The 21,624-nt window shown below is 42.0% G+C and overlaps 2 long non-coding RNA genes across 2 annotated transcripts; one reads left to right on the plus strand and one right to left on the minus strand.

Moving 5' to 3' along the window:
- Window positions 1–4,196: 4,196 nt before the first annotated feature.
- lncRNA:CR44305 (long non-coding RNA:CR44305) lies at window positions 4,197–5,418 on the plus strand. The gene has a single exon (NR_124514.1). It is a non-coding gene; the product is annotated as a long non-coding RNA:CR44305 (long non-coding RNA).
- Window positions 5,419–15,565: 10,147 nt separating this feature from the next.
- lncRNA:CR44312 (long non-coding RNA:CR44312) lies at window positions 15,566–16,118 on the minus strand. Its single transcript, NR_124515.1, has one exon. It is a non-coding gene; the product is annotated as a long non-coding RNA:CR44312 (long non-coding RNA).
- Window positions 16,119–21,624: the final 5,506 nt, after the last annotated feature.

The following is a 21,624-nucleotide window of genomic DNA, read 5'->3' on the forward strand; positions in this document are numbered from 1 at the left end:
TTAAATGCAATTTATGTGCTTAAAGTTGTGAATCATGGCATCATGGAGGAGGGTGTGGCGGTCACTTAGCATAGAATGGTCATGGTTCCATCCTAGAGCAGTGCTGAATTTCCCTTTCACAAGTCAATTATCGGGGTCTGCCAAATTGACGTTGAGCTGAGCTCACACAGATGGAATGCCCAGAGATCGGGGTGCTTTAAATAGAACTCCTCGAGTGTCCGGCTGTCATAATCACAATGCTCTTGGCTATTCAATCAACCGGCTGAATACGTATCGAAAGGCTGCGTTGTGCGGCAATAATTGCCCAAGAATTTCATATATTCAATGTACAAGGTACGATATATTCGCAGCTCTGCTGACCGTGTTGTAATCCAAATATAATTTTTAGCCACTGCCTTGTTACTGTTTTTTTTTTTGTTTTTGCTATTCGCTATTTCAATTAAAAGCCAACGCCAAACGGCAAATGGCAACAGCTACGGCAACAGGTACAGTAAACAATGGCAGTTGTGGGCCGGGTGAAGGGGAGGGCTCTGTTTGGAGCATGCCAAGCAGGTCGTTGTTTTAATAATCATTACAAATTGCTTTTGGCGTCGCGGACCAACGAACGACCTTGCTACATTAAAAACGGAAAATAAAACGAAACCAAAAAAAAAAAAACAGAAACGTTGGTTGGGAGAAAATGGCTAGGCAAATACATAGGGTTTTTTATTTTTGGCAACAAATTGAGAAATTTGCAGGCACTCCATATTTGCTAATTGAAATCAAGGTTGTTGTTTAACCAGAGATACGGTTTCAAATTCTGATTTTAAACAGTGTTTTATGCACAATTATTTGGCTGCTCATCGCGTTGAAATAACAATAATACTAACAATAATAGTAATGAATTGTTTGGACGCCTTTGTTTTAGCCATGTTGTACAAACAATTTCCGCATCGTGTTGTTTGTTTTGGCTTCTTGGTGCGATTTAAATCGCCAGTGTTAATTCGTGCTGACACACAAAGAAAAAGAGCTGGCTAAAAATAATGGCAAATTCTTAATCTTGCGTCTCAAGTGACTTGGTGAATTGCGTGGGCTGATGGCGCTCAACGTGGCGTATGATTGATAAGCAAGTGGTTCTAGTCCACGACTGGATTAAGCATACGCCATGGTGGCCGCCCTTTGCCCGATCGCAATCGATCAAGGGAAATCCTTCACAGAACGGAACTATGATTCAGCCGAGAAACAGCTGTGACGTAATCCGAATTATAGCTAATTCATTAAGTCGATACGAAAACCAGGTGTCAACGACTCGAAGAAACCAAAAGTTAAGGTCGCTGCTGCAACCTTCAGACTGTAATTTCACAAGATTGCGACTCTTTTTGGCATGCAGCAGACGCTGTGCAATTTAAGAGCTTTTTAACGCCCGGCGAACACCGATCGAATTCGATACACAAAAAGAAGAAAAACCGACACAGATCCAAAAACCGAAACACGAAGCCAACACATCAAAATCAAAATCAAAACAGTGGGAAAAGGTTTCGCTCTGGGTGTGTTAATTGAACCGCCAGCAATTTCCGCATACGCAGCCTTGAAGCCTGGGAAACTGCTCGGCAAACCCATTTGGCCACCTCATGTAAGTAAATTTCTGGCCATAATTTGGCACTCAATCCGTTCGAGGCGTTAACAATTATGTTAAGAACTTGCTGGCGCGATGACGCGGTCCAAATTTGAAAGTCTCTTAAAATAGCTGCCCTGAGTGTGGCCAATTTTATGCTAATTGCCATAGCGGTAATTGGTTTTGGGAACAGTCAAACTTCTACAACTGAGTCTTGTGTTAGTTAAAAATCCATTATTATACAAATAAATAATAGTGGTCAAATCTTATCTATAAGTGTATAAAAGAAATGTGTTCTTAGGAGAGCAAAAGTTCTGGATTATTTTTCAAAGAGCTTGTTTAAAGTTATATGCTGTTTTGGTATTTCAGTTTCGATTGTTCGGCGGCCTTGCCCGCGGCAACCTGAGTTTCCTCCACGCTGGTGACTCAGATGAAGACTTTTCACATGTCAAGAAACGAAATGCTGAAATACGATGGCTATCGCAGGGTCTCGAATCGGGGGAGAGATGCGTATACAGCTAGCTGCTAGCTTGTTCGATGCTATCGGAAACATGCGCCATTCATTTCACACGCTGCAACGTGCCGAGGTGCAGGTACGAACTGCATCTGTACAGTGTATGCCATGACTGTATCGCCGGTAGGATCGGCAACACGCTGACTTGCAACACGGCCAACAAGGTGTAATTAACTGCCAGCACCGACTGAATCCGAGAGGCGCCATTAGAAAGAAGCCAGCTAGGGGCAAGTGGCAAGTGGCACAATTCCCTAATCGCAGCCGGCAACTTGCACTTTTCTTGGCCAGCCATTAGAAGCGGCGTCGAGTGCTCAGAACTCGAATCCGAAACAGAACGATCAGAAGAACACTCCAGTTCTTGGAGCACGAGCACGACAACTGCGAAGAGTAATTGTGCACATAATTCATGGCTCAAGGCCATGTCGCAGCAAATGAATTTCGTTTTCAGCACCTCGCTCGAAGGATGGGTGCCTCCGTTCTACGTGAGATGGGGCTTCTTTGTCCCGAAGATGGATGGACTGGCCTGGCGGCTGCTGTTCTGTGATAGCTGCGTTATGGCAGCTTATTTATCAACTTGCTAGGCGAAATTAGCACAAGCAACTGAAACTGAAAGCTGAAAGACCGAAAGACAACCAGTTTGTGGTGGCGAACGACGTCTGCAATAGGCGATGTAAGTTTAATTATAATAAATGTCAGCTTTAAATATGCAATTAAGGCATATGTAGAATGCTGCCAGCGATGCGGGTATTTTATAAGAGAGTCAGAGACACTTGTAAATTAAATTAATTTAAATCTCTCAGGCAATAAAATAAATCGTACTCTTATCTGCGGTAAATTGCTTAAAATGTGTTAAGTGAGGATCATTCAAGTATAATACAGTTGGGAGTAAAGAAATCAAAAGATAATAAAGATAATACAATGTTTACATATCAATAAATATATATGTTTTCATTAAAATATTTATAATGACTGTTATATGATTAATAAAACAGAAATATCTTAAAAGTTGTCAAGGATCACTATCCTCTTCAAAGGCTCCATGCTTATTTGATTTATAAATTTAATATAATATGAAATACGCCATAAGAGTTGGTTAGAGCTAATAATATTGCAAGTAGTATCAGATGAAGTGTCAAAAGGACGCTAAGTACCACGTATTTGCAATACTAAAATCTACTTCTTATTTAGCTTTATAAATCACCTGCCTATAAATAAGTCTAACTTAATGGAATAACCAAATGCGAGTGGCAGAAGTCCCGGCGATAACGCGCCACAATCACTCACCCAACTATTTATAGAGCTGCATTTTGAGAAATGGAAAGACTGGGAATTCCCCGATCATAATTCTCCAGGTCCAAAAAGGGATCGGGATATGGCTAACGCAAAAGGTTTTGGCCCTGTTGATGCTGCATATTTATCGCCTGCTACTTGTAATTGGCACAAATTGTATGACGTTTTTATGCTATTTGCCTGCTGGGCCATGAATAATTGATTTACACGGTGTTTGTGTATTTGGCCCAGCCTTCTCGTAAATCTATTCGCCAGTAGCCATCGCCATCGGCATCCTTATCGTTTTCGCTTTCTGGCCTCCAAGTGGGCCCATTAATCAGTGGCCCCCACATACAATACATACGGTGCATATATCACATGGGCAGGCGCCCACGCTTTTGGGATCCCACTGGGGGATGCACTCTAATGATTTTATGGCAATCTTCGCCATAAATCATCCCAGTCGAACTGGAAGATCTCACTCCCGCGACATCGATGGCAATCGCGACACGCGTTGAAACTGCAATTAGCACAATCTTGCGGCTTAATCTTAGAACATTAATTAGTTTATTTAAAGCGACTCGAAGTTGAGTCGATCTCGACGTCTATTGCATATGGACGACAACTTGATTGCGGTAATTATGCATTAGTTCACATCGGAATTATACGACTATAGCTGCTTAAGAGATAACCTTGTCGAGATCTTATCGATCGTGCACAGTTGGGCTTTACATATCTATCTGTAACTTGATTCGATTCGTTAAGTAATATAGTCGATTGCTCATTATGAAATTATTTGTTTATTATTGTGATGTAGTGTAGTAACATTTTGCACAAAAGTCAAAATAAAATTTAAAATTTCTCTCAGCTGTATTTCGATGCTTAATTTTAGGCCATCCCAAAGCAGTAATGTCATCATCTGCGTTTTTACTTCTTATACTATTTCTTTTTGGAACCAATCCGCTCAGGATGCATATGGGTGGCTGTCAGGACTGGATGCTTTTTAGGATCGTTCTCTTTCTGCTGGACCGAATATATATATATATACCGAAAATTATTTGATATGCAAAAACTATTGTTTAGGTGTCCAGAGAGAAGAATGTGTATAATAACCCAATGAATATATAACAAGTTTTCCCGACTATCTTTTCAAAGTAGTATCACGCGATGAACGAGCATATTCTTGGCCCAATCTGCATACTGGTAGCTAAATCCGATATATAAGACATACTAAGCCCGACTAACTACACATACATAAGGTGTAAGTCGGACTAAGCCGCCATATGGGTATGCAAATGCTGCGGCTGTCCTTGAAGAATCATCGTTGAGACATTTGATACAATACAAACTCAGAGACAAACTGCTGTATTTTATGACATCCAGCAGCCGAAAATCACTTGGCTGGGTTCTATTGTAACCTGTTTTTGGAATTAATTCACATTTCGGCTTGCGTCAAGAGCAGAATCGGTTATATCTAACATCGGGTGGTGATATCAATCTTTATAGTTCATACAAAGTTAGTTGGCCCGCCCGCAGAAAGAAACCGAAAGGCTAAGAAACCAACTCTTGGTTTCAATGGATCCCCAGTCATCATCTTGGGATCGGTTCGGTTAAAGTTAACTTCTTTTTTAATGCCTTCCAGCTGCGTGTGTAGTTGGCAACTGAAAATAAGAGTGATTCGTTAACAGCTCTAATCGGTGTGTGTAGTTTCATGTGTAGTTTGTTTTTACTATTCCGATGGCACTGCCATATCATCGGCTTAAACTCGTTTGGCGCGTCTGATGAATATCCAACTGCTGCCGCCTTAATTGTTATTAATCTGTTACTCTTTAATGGCATAATTAAATAAAAATAAAACGCCAATATGTAAAGCAGGCCCACGCCTCCCAGTTGCGAGTTGAGGCGCAGACATGCTCATGACCACTGTCCATCAAAACCGCAATCTACATACAATGATCGATCTGCAGATCGAAAACTAGTTTGCTGAAATAAAATATATATTTTGGAAAACGAAGCAACATCGGGTAGAATAGCCGAACACACTTTATTATAAAAAAATTGTATCTTTTTAGGCAAATGTTATCTACATCCTATACAAACTATACAGTCAAGCGAATAAAACATTAAGCTTAATATTGTTAATGAATATAAAGTATTTTTAGATATCACGAAGTCTTTTATTTCATACTACACCATCTTTCCAACATTAACTAATGTTTTGTTACCAATTTACTGTAATTTATGATTTCCCTAATGCCAGCCAATAAATTAAGTATAACGCGGCGAAAACATATTGGATGCAAAGCAATTAGTGCGATTTCCTATTTGGTTAATTTGCAGAAAATTAAAACGGGTGTGCTATGGCATTCTGGCATTTGATTACGTTTATTGGTTTGCTCGGCTTGTGCCCAACCAAATCGAGCAGAAACCACAAATGGCCAAATGCCATTTTGCAAACACAAAACGGAAGATTAATGAAACTCGAGTACACAGAAATCGACGAATCTGCAGCTATATGGCAAATCCAATGTTAATGGCGCTCAAACCCGCCCAAACCGATGTCAAAAATGGCTCGATGCTCCTGCAGTTGGTAGTTGGTTTTTGTTTTTTTTTGTTGCCAAACTTTTACTTCCGCCAGCGAGGAATATATACATCTTTTGTGTGTTCTCTGAATGGTTTAATTGATTTTCTGCACAACGCACTCGAGGCGACATTAATTGCTCGTCGTAGGCCCGAACAAGTAGCTTTTGATGTCTGTGGAAATATGTAGCGTATTTGTGGCCATAAATTGCTGGCGAGTGAAACAAGAGATTTAAATAACGCATAATTGAACAAAGGAGCCACACAAAGAAACGAAACAAATGGATTTGGCGCCTAGGGCGAAGTTAGAACGCCATGTTAATTGAATTAACCGAATGGATTATGCTGCATTTAGCAAAATTAATTTCCATAAATGCTCAATCGATCATTATTATCGTTAAGCGATTCTCGTCGAATGAATTTCACTTTTTGGTTTCACTTTTATTATTATTATCTGCGCAAACGTGTTCCCTGCCTTATGACATAATACACCGTCTAGTGAGTGAGTTACCCTAACCCAACCCCCATATGTATCCGGTTCAGTTCTGGCATTTGAAAACTGTTTAAAACGGCGAAAAACAAAAACTGGCACTTATAATTATTAAGTTTTATGCCAGCTGCCCCGAGTGCTTAGTGTTTTATTTATTCTACCAGAAGGGGGGAGTGGGAGGGAGGTAAACTAGTTTTTCGTGAATTATGAAATGTCCGTAAAATAGACGACGAAATTTTCACAGTTTAGTAGGTGCTAGATGTGTACGGGTATCTATCTGACTTTGTAAATTTCAAAAGCTGTCGCCGTCGTTCTTTAATATCTTATTTTAAATAACTTGATGGGAGTTCAAAAGTTGGAGCTCCAACACAAGCCACTCTGATTTCCAGAGTTCAACAAACGATGAGCCGCCAGAAATCATGTTACCAAACTTATTCGTTCAAGTTTAGACCATCTGTTTGATCTGTTCGAGTGTGTTTGCTTTTCTCTATTCGAGTATTTGTAAATATATATTTATGCCACTAAATGCCTAAATATATTCACTTACTTTTTGGCAACTTGTAAACTGGTTCGTTTCAATTCGAGAATTTGCATAAAGTATTTAACATTTACCGTTATGCATTCATAATGAAATAAATCGAGAGAAATTGAAAAAATCCACATGCAAAACTCTTAACTGAAAACGAAAACAAGTTAAACCAGAACAAGTCAATTAATATCGATATACAAATACATACATGTAGATCTCTAGCCGAAAAAAAAAGTTGACTTAAGCTTGCTCGCCACTTGGCAACCGCAAGTGCAATAAAACCAGATCGAATAATTTTTTTATATTTATGTATATATTTTTTATACCCCTATAAGATGTGGCTTTCTGTTCTTTTTTTACAGGAATTTCCGCTGATTGGCAATGCCAAGTAATGACCTTGCCGTGGCATTGCTACTACACAGTAAGAAATAACATAGGTTTTGAATCTAAAATATATGCAAGAGAAAGTAAAACATTTTAGAAATATTATTAATTTTTCCATAAAACGTTTCCCTAGAAATGTGTACCTATCTTTGCTTGAAACTAAACATTTTGAAAACGAATTTCTTTTGTGGTTGATTCCGTATAAGGATAGGAAACTGAAGGACCTACATATATTGAAACAAGATAAACTACGAGTACACATTCTTGTCGCATTATTTCGTTCAGTGTGATGATGCTGCTTCCGTGACGTCACTCTTAATGGTAACAATATATCAAAATCATAAGAGAGTGGGATTTTCGGCCACGAATTACCTGTTCTTGAGCATGCGGGCCTCTCATCTCGCCGGATGATGATGATGATTCACACCAAATCATATTGGTTCCGTCCAATAATGATGGGGCTTTTCCAAGGACTTCCCACTCGCTGAAACGCCCAAACGCTTCTTGGACTCGCGCCGGTCGTTTAAGTTGTTTATGGGCCTGGTCAGAACCGAAGTCTGGAAGGACTGGAAGGTCTGGACCACGGCTCGTTTACATTGTTGATGGCCTGGATGGCCGCGAGTTGGCGTTTTTCTTGGCCGCCTTGTTAACATGATGGGCAGCAGGCAGCAGTCGCCAGTCGTCGCCGAAAGTGAAACTGAAATCGAAAACTATTTGCGAAAATAGAGCAATAAGTTGGTAAGGCATTGGGTCCATGTCTACACCATGTCCTAGCCATTCGGTTTCTTCTCCTTCTCCTGCTGCCGAGATGCGTCCACCACGATAGGCGGACAAAGTTATTAAGGACTGACTGACTGGCGAGCGTGAGTCTGGCAACGGGGACAACGTGGCGCATTATTTTATTTCGGATTTAATGATGGCCAGAACAGAACAGAACAGAACTGAAAAGAACAGAGGAGAACCTCTGTCGCCGTCTGATTGGAACGACGACGTTCAACAAATTTGAGCCTGTCTAGTGGTCTATTGTCGTGTTGCCCACTGGATTTCTTGGGGGTGTTGCTGTTGTCTGTTTGTCGCCGATGTTGCTGCTGTCAGTTGCGTGATGCTGTTGCTGGCTGCTGCGGCTGCTTGATGACGTCGTAGACGGAGGCGTTGCCGCCCAATCACCAAAAGTGATCGCGATTGTGCCGCAAGTCAGAGGCCCAAAAAGAAAACGATACATACATATGCTCGAGCAACTAACAAGGTTGCAAACTAAGTTGAAGGTCAGCACGTACGTGTGTGTGTGCAGCTACGTCCATATGGGTCTGCCTATACTATTATATAGTCACATATGTACGAGTACATACGTATATATCTGGGCGAGTGTGACTGATCGGCGGGGCTTAGCGTATCGATATCGGTCGAAGTTGCAGTCGCAGTCGCCGTCTCTTTACATGTAATAAGTAACAAATGCCGCACGACATTCGACAGTTTTATGCCAAGACATTTGGGTGGGCGGGGGTGCTGGCTGTGGTACCGCCTTATCTTGGTAATTGAAGCAGTTGCTTTGTCCATAAATTCCTGGCCAACTACGTGGGCTGTCCACTGGATGCGGCCGCTTTGGACTTGGCTTACGCAGAACTATGCGGCGTGTAATTAAAAGGCGGCCGAAGGAATTCTAATGTGTGTATGACACTAGGCTTCCCAAATGGGAAGAGGCATTTCATTCAAAGTCGTCCCTTACCACTGCACACATTGCGATTTTAACAATACACTATACTATACTAATGTGTAAGTAGCAGGAAATTTTGCTAAATTTTATTTTTAAAGTATTTTATATGTCTTCATATTAAAGACAATTGATTGATTGACTAGAAAAATATTTAAAATATATTTATTCGTAAGATGTTGTTTCTTAAATTACAAGAAAAATCCTAGATAATCTATTAAGTCTAGATGTTGAGACTGTTCTCTTGCCCCTTGAAAAGCTACTGTGCCGCATGGACCCAATGAAATGTAAGTAACCCAACTTTGGCCCAACCCGCTGGCCGGAAAAGGCCAACAAATCAAGCCCGGAACACTGACAACGACAGCCACTAATGACCAAGTCAAAGTCAGAGTTAGAACCATACTCAAGCTCAAAGTCAGAGACAGAGCCTGTCTAACATCAAACAAATGCAGTTGTTCCTTCTGCCCGTCCAGCCGCATGGAAATGGAAATGGAAATGGAAATGGATATGGACAATGACGGGGGAAAATGCAGATGGCTACTGCTGATGTGAAATTTACTTGCACTTAAGTGAAAACATTGATTGCCCTGGCATTGGCTTAATTAACCAACTGAAACTGAAGCCGCCCGGCCGCCATTGACAATGAAATGGAAAACTATCAGTGCTATCAGCGCCTTCTGCTCCTAATCCTTCTGCTCCCATGGCTCGCTCCCCCATGGAACACTTTCAGCGATGGAACTCGTTAACCGGCCGAATCCGACCATCCGCCTATCGTCACGCATGGATCGCAAATTTATTTGTCAATCAGGCAAAAGTATGAAGCCAGCCGGAGCATAAAATACACATAATTGCATTTGGCCTCCGCCTGCGCCTGCGCCCATCTGCTCTGCTCAGCTCAGCTCCCAGGGATCAGTGCCTCCGATAAGCCTGGTTCTTAACTCCCAGTCAAACCCCGACTCCAAGTCCAACTGCAACTCAACTTCAACCTTGCCTGTGAGTTTGAAATGCTCTCGTAATAAATTGAATTCACCTTTTGTGTCCGTTTGTGTTTGCTTTAAAATAACAACGGCAGAAACATGGCCCTTTCTTGATCCCTACACGAAAAGAAAATTCTGTTTGAAAATATGGATAGCTAATTAAGCTCAATGGGCGAAAAGGTGTCAGATTTCAGAAAGTTAATATCTCAATTGATAATCAAGGGACTTGGGGCATTTTAATTCTTAGTATAAGAGAGTTACTTCTTTGAAGTGTTCTACTTTTGATCCTCAATAAGGACATTACTTACATTACATTTTAATACTATTACAAATGAATTGTCATAACATTAGACTCCACCTTTTTTCTCTGTATATCCCTAGCTCCAATCCAGACCAATCCCAATCCCATTTCCACTTCCATTTCCATGACCATCTACATCTACTGGCACTTCTAAGACCCACACACGCATGTACCACTGGCCAGCAATTGGCATAAATATCACTTTGCTCTCTTGAGCGTGTGGCATCTGGAGGCAGGCAGGAGGTAGGAGTTCAGAGGAGCTAGCTGGATCGAGAGACCCACGTCCAAGTTCAGAACCCTTTGCCCAGCCCAAAGTAGCTGCGAATGGAGTGGAACGGCAGCAGCGGCAGCTTGATAAATTTTATACAAGTTATTCTAACATTTTTACTATTCGCCGGCCGACACCCGAGCGCAGGGCCCTTGGCCACTCCGTGATTGAGTTAACTTCATTTGCTTGACTTGGCCAAGACAAGACGCGTGCTGCCTGCTTGGAACTTGGAACTTCTCCCCTCTGGGCCGCCCCTCTGGAATTTATTTTATGGCTCCCTGGCCAAACATGTCAGTTATGCCCGCGAAAGTACATATCATCAGAGGCACTGGACATGCGTGTAGGTTTCCAGCTTAGATCCAGCCTCCAAGGCGACGCAGATCAGAAATGCTGGCTTCGGATATATTCTGAGAAAAGAAATCTTAATCTTGTTTATTATATTTACCATTCTTAAAAATATATGACTTATTCATTTAAATTATATTTCTTTGTTTGACTAATCTTATTTTTATCTATTAGAAAATTTAATTTTTAAGCTTAGTCCAAAATCAATTTTATATATTGGCATCACTAGCTAGAATGCAGTTGTGAAAAATCTGCAGGAATTGGTGGAAATGGGTGTTATGGGGGAAAAGGGAATCGAAGGTGAACCTGGATGATGTGGAAGTGATGGCGGAGGAGGAGAAGAATTCCGAGGCAAAGACACAACAAAAGCGGCGCGCTAAGAAATTTATGGCAAATTTTTATAGTAAAATCTCGGAAGTGTCGAAATTGTACGAGAACGAGAAGCAAACTCGCAGCCAAGTTGTCTTCCCGGCCAATTGAACCCCCCCCGCCATTTTCCATTCCCCGCTCCTAGCATACGTTCTTTTGGCTTTTACTTCTGTGGGGGGTCAAAACCTGGACCTGCCCATGTACCATGCCACGGCAATCGTGCCGCCCTGGGTTTCGTGGCATCAACATGGGCCTTTTGGTCGGCAGTTGGACCTCCTTGTACTTGATAATGTGGTAATTTAGGGCCCCATTGCACGCCTCCCATTTCAGTGGATTCACCACTCGGTCGGCGCAGGCAATAGAATATTGTTGTTAAGCTGCGTTTCTCTTTTTTAGATGTTATTCGATGAAATTAAATGTGCATTTATACCAATTTGAACGTAGAGTAAAAATGTATATTAGAATCTTTGAAAAATATGTAGAAATGTAGGTGAAAGAAATCCTATAAAGTGAGTATATCCTTGATTAGGATCGCTAGCAAACTCGATATGGTTTGGTTTAGTTCTCGACGTTTAAACATTAATATAGTCGGATTATTTGAATATGATTTAAATATTTAAATATTACAATATTTCAAATCAACAAAACGAAACACATGCCACAGCTGTTTCTGCATGTTTTTCATATTCATTTGAGACATCTGTACACAAGAATTCCCTCGCAAATTTTCAGATCGTTTAGCATTGTGTGCACAACGGGCTCATAATTTAGCACCTTGGTTTCACACATTTGGTCAACTGCATGGGGTCCATAGCTTCTGGTTCTGGCTTGGAGTCCGAATTCGATTCCGGAGCCGGAGCTCGTGCCGATGCTGTCAAAGCTTGTCGAATGACTCGGCGGGTCCTCCTCCACAGGTTTGCTTTATTGTTTGCATATTCGCACATATCGGGCGAACAGTTGACGTCTGTGACAGCGGTGACCCAGTTCCCCACGAGAACACTCTGGGCGGCTTAAGTACTTTGGCCAAGTTTCTCCGCCAAGGATTTGGAGCAGTCTGCTCCACCACGAGGGAGTGGCGCTGGTGATATTGAACTTTGCTTGGTCAAGTCGCCGTCGCAGTTGCAGATGGAGTTTCAGATGCAGATGCTAATTGCATTGCAGCCGCTGACGCTTATCGTCATGTGTCGCTGGCATGTGGATGCCGGGATGTGGGCGGAGTGTGGGCGGAATGTGGGCGTGGGTGGAAGCGGTCGGTCGGCTGTCACAATTTTGATTTTGAGCGGGACTGACAGGTGAAACGGCGACTAGGCAGCGGCATTAATTACGCTGCATTTGCCGACCGAGCATTCTAATTCGCATTCACATTTTCTAGCACAATGCGGATATCTGTTCCTAAGCCATCAAAAAATATGAAAACACATTCAGAAACTTTGAAAAGTTAAGAAAATTTGTATTAAACTAACTTATTAGCAAGTAAATAGAAAAGTAAATGGACTAAGGCAAATCTACTAAAGTCGTATGTTTTATATTATGTTTATGTTTTATTTATGTTTATGTTTATCAATATTTCTTTAAAGAATATGTAATATATAATATTCGACAGCCCACTTATTTATTACTTACCGTCCGATTTCTAGTGTTCTTGGGCCATAAAATTGGCTGAGTGCAATAGTAGAAGTTGCCGCAGTTGAAGCGGCAGTTGCATTCCCTTATCTTGTGTAATATTTTCATGTACGTGCCAGAGATTCACCTGAGACTGAGGCAGGTTACACGTGTTACCCCGCCCCAGGAATCCCCCCCCCCGAGACGTGTACTGCGGGCACACGTTGTTGTGTCCTTAGATTGCACTTAACATCGATGTAGACACTTCCTGGCTGGAGGCGGGCCACGATAGAGTCCAGGTCCAGGAGGCAGGTGCTCGAGGAGTAATGCAGATTCGCGGGAAACGCCGATGGCAACTTGAGTAGCCAAGGGTTTAATTGATTTATTAAAATGCCAGCCATTGGACACATACATATTTATGATGGGAACTGCGGTTCGGAAGGCTTCGATTTCGAGCTGCTGTGGCTAGGATCCTCACGATCTACAGTCTGCAGTCTGCACTCCTCGCTGATTGGTATTGAAATGGAAAAATTAGAACAAGTGCCACTCGAAGCGGCTGGCAAAATCAACAATGAAAACATTCCCTCACCCCGTCAGCGTAGTCGCAATCGGCGTCAGCAATAAATTAAAGGCAATTTTGGCCAAATAAAATGTTAACGGTCTCCTCTTGGCCGGTGGACACAGTGAACCATCTGTACAGCGGCCACGGTCGGCATGGCATGGCATGGCTTGCCCTTTTTCAACTCGGGCTCTATGCACCGACCCAAGGCGGACCTGATATGATGGACAATGTTGTTGCCGGAGCTGCTAACACAAACATTTGGCCAGGCTTAGAGCACTGCGAAGAAAATCGGAGACTCAAATATATACAGCATATATAATATATACTCTTGAGTTCTTCTGTACTTATAATTAAACGTCTAAATCACTTTGTAAATCAGTTATTTTCATAAAACCTATTCTAAACTATTTTTTAACATTTTAAAATACTTCTATAAAGTTTAGATTATATTTCTCAGTGCAGATGCAGACGGCTTCGCATGGCTTTTGGTATTTGTCACGTTCATCCATTTTGAGAGGACCACGTACATGCTGAGGCATTGTTAATAACTTTATTCGTCGACGTCGTTGTCCTACTTGTTGCTGTTACCGCCACTGCCAACAGCGAGGGCTTCTTTTGGGGATGATTGAGGTGGAACCGGAGGCAGGGCCAGAAGTGGAGGCGGAGCTAGGATGGATCCGATGTGGCGGAGAGATGGGGGACACACAACACCACCGTTATTTATGAGGCACGCTCAATTATTGGCAGTGACTCGGGCCTCGTGGCGCCCGCATCCGCGGCTTCAGCTCCATGTTCGCCCAGTTGACTTCAGCATAATCGGGCGAATCAGCTGAGTCTGGACCGGAGCGAACCAAACTTGAGCTTGAACCTCCCAAATCGCTTGGCGGCGGCGGCGGCCGGCAATTAAGTCACCGTTTTGCCGTTATGCAAATAGCAACAAGGTCAGACAGCCAACAGGTATTGGGTGGATTTGGGGGCATGTGGGGGATCTGGGGTCTGTGGAACCTGGACTCGGAATGCGCTGCATCATCCATCGCCACGGCCCAATGGGGTTTCCTGTTTTGTACTGGCTAAGCGCGGAATTAGAACAAATTGTCCATGATCAATGCGGGGTCATTGTTGTTGGGTGTTTGCCATTATGCCATCCGATTCGACCTGATTATGGGCCAGATTCCGACAAGGCAACAGCCCTGGGAAGTCCACCGAGTGTAGTCATTGAGTTCTCTAACCGCACAGTTTTGTAGCCCGTGAATACCCATTTAATTATGAGTTACTTTGCGAACTGAATCACCAGTGCGGTTCGGCTGCGGTGAAAGTTCTGGCAAATATTTACTTGGCGATAAAAGAACTTACGGATGGGGAATCTCTGAACAGGGTTCTCGAATGCAAAAGATGCCGCTGGGGTTTCCAAAAAGCGACATATAGGTGATTCGAGATATCAGATAAAAGATTGTTACGAAATAACAAAAGCTATTTAAGTACTGAGATCATTGTTGCGTATCCATTGAAGTATGTATTCTAAATTTAAATCTTCTTCACCCACAACCCAAGAATATTTTATTTGTTTAAAGAAAACAATCTTTCCTTATTCACAACCTAAAGGACGTTCATTGTGTTGAATGACACAATGACACCTTTGAGCAAAGGGATCCGTCATAACTAAAAAGTGCTTAAGGTATATTTATGACACAAATTTTTTATTTTGTCCCTATTATATTTTAGGGTTTTCATGTTCGCCTGCCGGAATTTCGTATGGTTTTTAGACTTCTGAGGTCGATTGTCGGCAGAAATCGCGGCAAATGAGCCGTGGAACATAAGATATAATATATTTCTGAGTCTGACGCATTGACGCGTCCTTGGATGGCGGTGCAGAATCGGACTGCTAAACAATGAAATATGAAAAATTAAACCATTATTAACGAAGTGGGGGGGGGGAACAGTGCACAGAGATCACACAAAGGCAGATATCGGGCGACTGCAAAAAAATAATAACAAATAACTTCGACTTGGACAAGCTGTTTTACTTTGGTACAAGTGCAGCACAAAGCAACTTAAACAGTAATTATTATTATTTGATATATATGTATATAGTGTTTTACCAAGCTGTTCCATTATTTCGCGCATGACTAAACAAATGCAATTCGAGATTCCATTCTTTTTCGGTTTTTCCTTTTTCTTTTCCACCTCAATGTGCCATTGAATTCCTTTTGTTCCACTTGGTGGCTGTTGCAATAAAACTGGCGTTCAAAAGCTGGCCAAAACGAAAACAAAACTTACAAAAATTCGACAGTAATCGTAAATTTGTAAATCAGTTGCAAGAACATGTGTTTACACAGCCAGTGGGCCCCATCGACTCGGATCATCTCGGATGCAGGTCATGAGCTAATTGAAACGTTCCTAAGTGCCCTCTGTTTTTAAAAATAATCTGACACACTTCCCCGTTTACTGATCTTTAGATTTCTTGTCGCCTTTCGCCCTCGGTGATATTCTTAACCGATCTTGAATCTTGGATATGCAGATCGAAGCGAAGCATCGAAAGCGAAATGGAGGGCAGCTCCGGCTCGTTTGAGGTGGATGATTTCGATTCGGAGGATGAAACTGAGTCTGAGAAGTGATTCCAGGCCGATCGACCTGCAGCAACTGGTCGTAAAAAATAATCTTAAATTTATCGTGAGAGAAATCGACTCCAGTTGGTTCTGGTTAAAAAGAAATCAAGTTGTTCTCGACTGGCATATCCACCAAAAAGATCAAGGTCGTAAAAGTCATTTCTTATAATCAAAGCAAAACGATTTTTTTCAAATAAAATTGGTGCCAGCTAATACCTTTTATATCATTCTAAATTTAGGTTGATATATATTCCCTCTTATTAGATTCAAATACAAAATACTATAATATTAAACTGGTTTTAAGTGCTTCCGCAACAATTGGTAATTATTTAAAATTAATGGTCAAAGCAAAATTGGCCAAATTGTTAAAGATCAATTGTTTCTAGTAATATTTGTAATTCTCCGAAACGAGAATTTATTTATTAAAATGTTTTTACCTTCGGTCAAAATTAAATGCCGCCTAAAACTATGCAACGCATGGCCAATCAAACCAAGTCACAACAGTTAATTTTGAATGCAGCAATTAAGAAAAATTTACACACGAACTATGCAAGCGATTGGAAACTTAAGAGAAAAAAGCTCGACCACTCTCACTTTTGCATACTGGCTAATGCAAATGGTATGGCATAAGATATAGAGACCTAAAGAGTCCCAAAATCGGTGGGCAATTGAGCTTTGGCTTTATGTTCAAAGCTTTTTTTCCCGTTGGCTCTTCGCTCTAGTAAAACTTTACTATGCACCAAGAGCAGCAATCGGATCGACTTAGCAGCTCGTTTTACCTGTTTGCGTTTTCTGCTCTGGGCCTTAACATTATCGATTTGATATTAATTTGTTCGTTTTACTCGCCTTTTTTTGCCATTTCATGTTTGCGATTTTGCAATGCACATGCCAGCGCAACCAAGTCGGCCAAGAATTTATACGCGGTGCAATTTCGCCCCGGCTGAGATCGCTAATTAAATGCCAAAACAAAGGCGAGTGCAACGATTAATTGCCGCCCCGAGATTATAGCGTTGTCGCTGCCACAAAGATATGCAGATTGTAGTCCGCCGATTATATAGATATCGCCATGGTTTCAGCACCGATTGATATGCCTTGAACTTAGCTACGGTTTATGGGTCTCTGAGCCAGTTTCCCTCGAAGGTTTGCACCTCGTTTTTATTTAATCGTCTGTTTGGCTTGGAATTTTATGATAAATCTGTTTCAAGAACTAGCTGAAAAATATGCGCTCATATTTTGAGCTCAGAAATGAGATCATATATTTTTTATTTCTGTTTTATATACTATGTCATCGTAATTAGTTTGGAACACGAAATTCAATTATAAATGTATCAGTTGACCAATAGAAGGAACTAGTTCCATTTCCACATCATATACACAGTTCCAATGCAGCCCGATCAGTGTTCCATTCATTGGACGGTGGTTGACATGGGCTGACAGCTCGACGGGGAATCAGCGAGTGTGTTGTGACTCGCTGGCCACATCCGATTGACGTCCATTGATGATGGCAGGTCATGACGATGATAAAGTCGGCCCACGCTTATTGTTGCCTTCTGCCCAATCTCCATACCCTCGACGAATTACCGGTAGCTGAATGCATCGAGAACTGACCACGTCGGTGGCTTCAGATGAGTTTGACATTAGCGAGCGATTAATCAAGCCCGAAAGGTACAATCAAATTCCTGGGAAGTTCCTCAGGACTCTGTTAGCCAACAGAGATATTGCGGAGTTATCCCAAGGTCATCCCTGCGGTGATTTATGAGCCTGGGCACGGCACATGCAAACTGGTTTGCCAGACTGCAGGTTCTCCGCAATCTTTTATCTTCACTCTTCATTTGGCTTTCGGTTTCGGCAGCGACGACCCGTTTATCGCCAATAATTAAGCTTGTATACACGGACTTGATTAATTCCAAATAGCAACTAGCTAATTCACCATTTATCTTCATTAGGACCCTGGACTGTGGCCATGTGCATCCAAACAAATGGCGAAGCGTGCTGCAAGTCGCTCTAATTAGTTAATTTGCTCGCTCAAAAGCAAAAGACTTAAGCAGCGAATTTGCTCCCAAAAACAAAAGACTTAGGCAGCGAACTTGACGGGTTAAAGAGGCAGATCACTCTCTTAATTTAAAGCATCCATCAAGTTGTGTGAAATGAACACATCAATGGCCTTTTTCGGACCAGACTCTAATGAGTCGGCCTAAAAGTCACAACGAACAAGACCTTAAACCGGACGGCACAAATTTATGCCCCAGCTGGGAACGCATTTCTGTGCGGCAAATTCACAAATTCACATGCCCCGATTACGCAATCCCCCACATAAATTAGGCGACTATTTAGCTCGGATCTAAGCAAACCCGTCCGGTCCAAGCCTAATCAGAGCCGAAATCAAGCGTGGCAAATTGGAGCAGACACAAGTGCCGATCGCTGTTAACCAGCCACCAGATACCACCAACCAGTAACCAGTAACCAGCAACCACCGAAAAGACAGATAAACCGCCAAGACAGCAGTTAGCTTTTAGAAGCGAAAGCAAAAGTTTTTTGCAGCAGTTTTGCACCGCAGAAGTAACCGCAGGAAGGTGGGGAACGGGGTAGGGCAGGGGTAGGGCATACTAACCGCCAGCTGCCGGACAACTTTTGCACATGCTTTTTGTGTCTCTTTAAGGGGGCTATAATTGCGCAAAAATAACTGAACAAGGCGATCGCCAGCACATTATATAGACCAGCCAGCCAGTCCCGCTCTTGCTAAACCGAACTGGACTCGACCGAACCCCCGATCAGCAATCAATTCAATTCGCCATAACCATTTCTGGGGGCCACACAATAGAGTGGATAACCAAAAATAGATTAAAAAGTTTTTCTGATATTAGGATCGATGTTGGGAATACACTTGTCTATCTGCAAATCCTTCGATGATAAGAGTATTGGAATTGTCCTTGTAATTGTTTAATATTTTATATATATTTAGAAACGTAGCAACGATATATTTACATACTTAACTTACAAATGTACTTGCTAAAATAATTATTACCTACAAAGACTATATATGTATTATAGGACGATTAACCCGTAAGCCATTACTGCCAGAAAATAAAATTTAAATGAAGTCTACAATTACGAATACCCTCTGCAAGGGCATGCAAAGAGTTTCCAACTTGATTGAGCAAAATTTGTTTGACTTTGGGGCTTTGAACCGACGGTTCACTGGGGTCAGCGGGTTAAATTCGATATGAATTGATTGTTGGTGGGGGAAACGGAAAAGTCGACACTAAGGTCATTCATAACCATGTGGATTTACTTTCTAATTACTGGTAAACTTGCGCACTTAGAGCTGGGAGTTTTTGCGGCTGGCTAATTTACGGCACGTCCGCCGAATCCAAAGTGCCCGAAAATAAGTTCGGGCAGCTGCCCCACAGCCAACTCAATTTCAAATTAAATTTGTATTCAAATAGACCGCAGACGGCAGACGGCTGCCGTTGGATGGAGCTGCAAAGGTGCTACAGTGGTGCCATTGGTGGTGCTATTGTTGGTGCTGCTCAACCACTCAACTGGGCAATGACAAGCAAATTAACCGCAACTGCCGCCACCGCCTGCCGCTGAATGTTGCACCATCGCACTCCGTCCGACAATCAGCAAACTGTCGGACTGACTCCTACTGCTCACTGATCCCCCAATCTAAGTCCCAATCCCCGTCTGCTTCTGGTGCCCCTGCTGTTTCTACTGCTGCTGGTTAACTACTTCTCTCGCCCAACCCAACTTCTGCTTGCCGCTGTCCAGGCATATAATTTTCCACACATAACCTTGAGCAAAAAGAAAAATACGTGGCAGCTAAGAAACAGATTCAAATGAATTTATCAGCGCTTGGCTGGTCTTTTGTCTTCGAATTAGTTTGTGTAAATGTATCACAAGTGGCAGTACAGTGAAGCCTGACACAGCAGGCAGCTAAATAGGTTTATAAGTCCAGTTTAAAGTATACTAAAAGAAAAGGTTATAAGGAAATATTTTTAAAGTTACACAACTTCTTGCATGAAATGTTGCATATAAAGCAATTCAAAAAAATAAAGCTTTTCTTCATGTGTTAATAGGAAAAGCAAGCAACTTAAATAACTCTATTTTTATGCTTCTTAATTGCTATTGGCATTTTGCATTTTTATGCTCTTTTCAGATGATTAAAGAACATTAAAATATTAGACACTTAAAGACTGATTGGTAAGGAGCAGACGATTAAATGAGACTTAAATGTGACACCTATAAAACTTACTAATGATTTCTAAATGTTTACAGAACCTTTAACCTTTAATCTTTCAACGGCAAGGCACTAAATTCAATTGAAGGCTGCTAAATCGAATCCCTCCTTGAACATGAATATTCAATCGAATTGGGCCTGTAATTACATTGATAAAACTTCAATTACCGCCCCTTGATCCATTCACCTGCTGGGACATCTAATGAGTTTCGTTTTCCCTTTCCAGCGCAATTGGGGCTGCATAATTATTATTAAAAGCCATATTTGGTCGATTACGGGCAAATTAATTGGCTTCGAAATTGGAGCGCAAAATGCAGCTGCAGTTGGCCATTGTCCGTTTGGTTTTGTATATTTATGTTTCTGTTGGCCTGTGCGGCACCCGCACAAACGTTGGCTTCCCCCCAATAACAATTTGTAGAGTAGTCTGAATTTTTTTTCCTTGTGGCGAGTGCCCGAGTTATTTCCCTCGGATTTCGTAATGGCCACAGCCGAGAGTCGCCTTTCACTACCACCAAGCAGACAAAAGGCAGCAGCAGCCGACTCATTTCGGCCGTAATTTATTTGTATATGCCATAGAAATTAGTTCACCCCAGGAAAAAAAAGGCCAAGTAATTCACGCCCACTGCCAAAATGTGAGTGCCAGCACTTGACTCTCGGGCTTTTAGGTATCCAAACTCCCCCTTCGATTCCCTGGTCTAGAAGTTATGCAACAATTAGTGCAACAGACAGCGAATGCAGGTGAAAGGCTGCTGGCCAAAAGCTATTCGGTTCAAATTCCATTCGAACCCAACAAATCCTGGCCAGAAAGCACGCGCTACAGATATATATAGCCCTCCCATTCCGAACCCCTTCGAGATAGCGGCTTAAATCTATTGAATATCACTTAACAAGGCGCAGCTGTCAGCGGTTACCATAATGAATTGTTTACGGCACATTGTCTCAAATTACATGATATCATTCCCCAAACGCAGTTCCACAAAATCACACAACCGGCTGCTGCACGTGACAGAGCTTCGATCAGATAGGAATGTACTCTATATGTACATTGTTCGTATGGAGATATAACCACCGCTTATAGGGTCAAGCTCTGCTGTTTTTGGCTGCTGTCCAAAATCAGTAGCCGCCGAGCAGGAACTGAACTTGTTAGATTATCGTGCACACACTTTCGGGGGTACCCAGTGCTCAGTATTCATTACCCGGTAGCCGGAGATCTGGAGATCAGTTGTGACTAGGCAAAAGTCATGTGGAAGTGGACATTCAAATTTATGACATTAAAATGCTTG

Source organism: Drosophila melanogaster, chromosome 2R, assembly GCF_000001215.4.
Source record: "Drosophila melanogaster chromosome 2R".
NCBI classification, from domain to species: Eukaryota; Metazoa; Arthropoda; class Insecta; order Diptera; family Drosophilidae; genus Drosophila; species Drosophila melanogaster.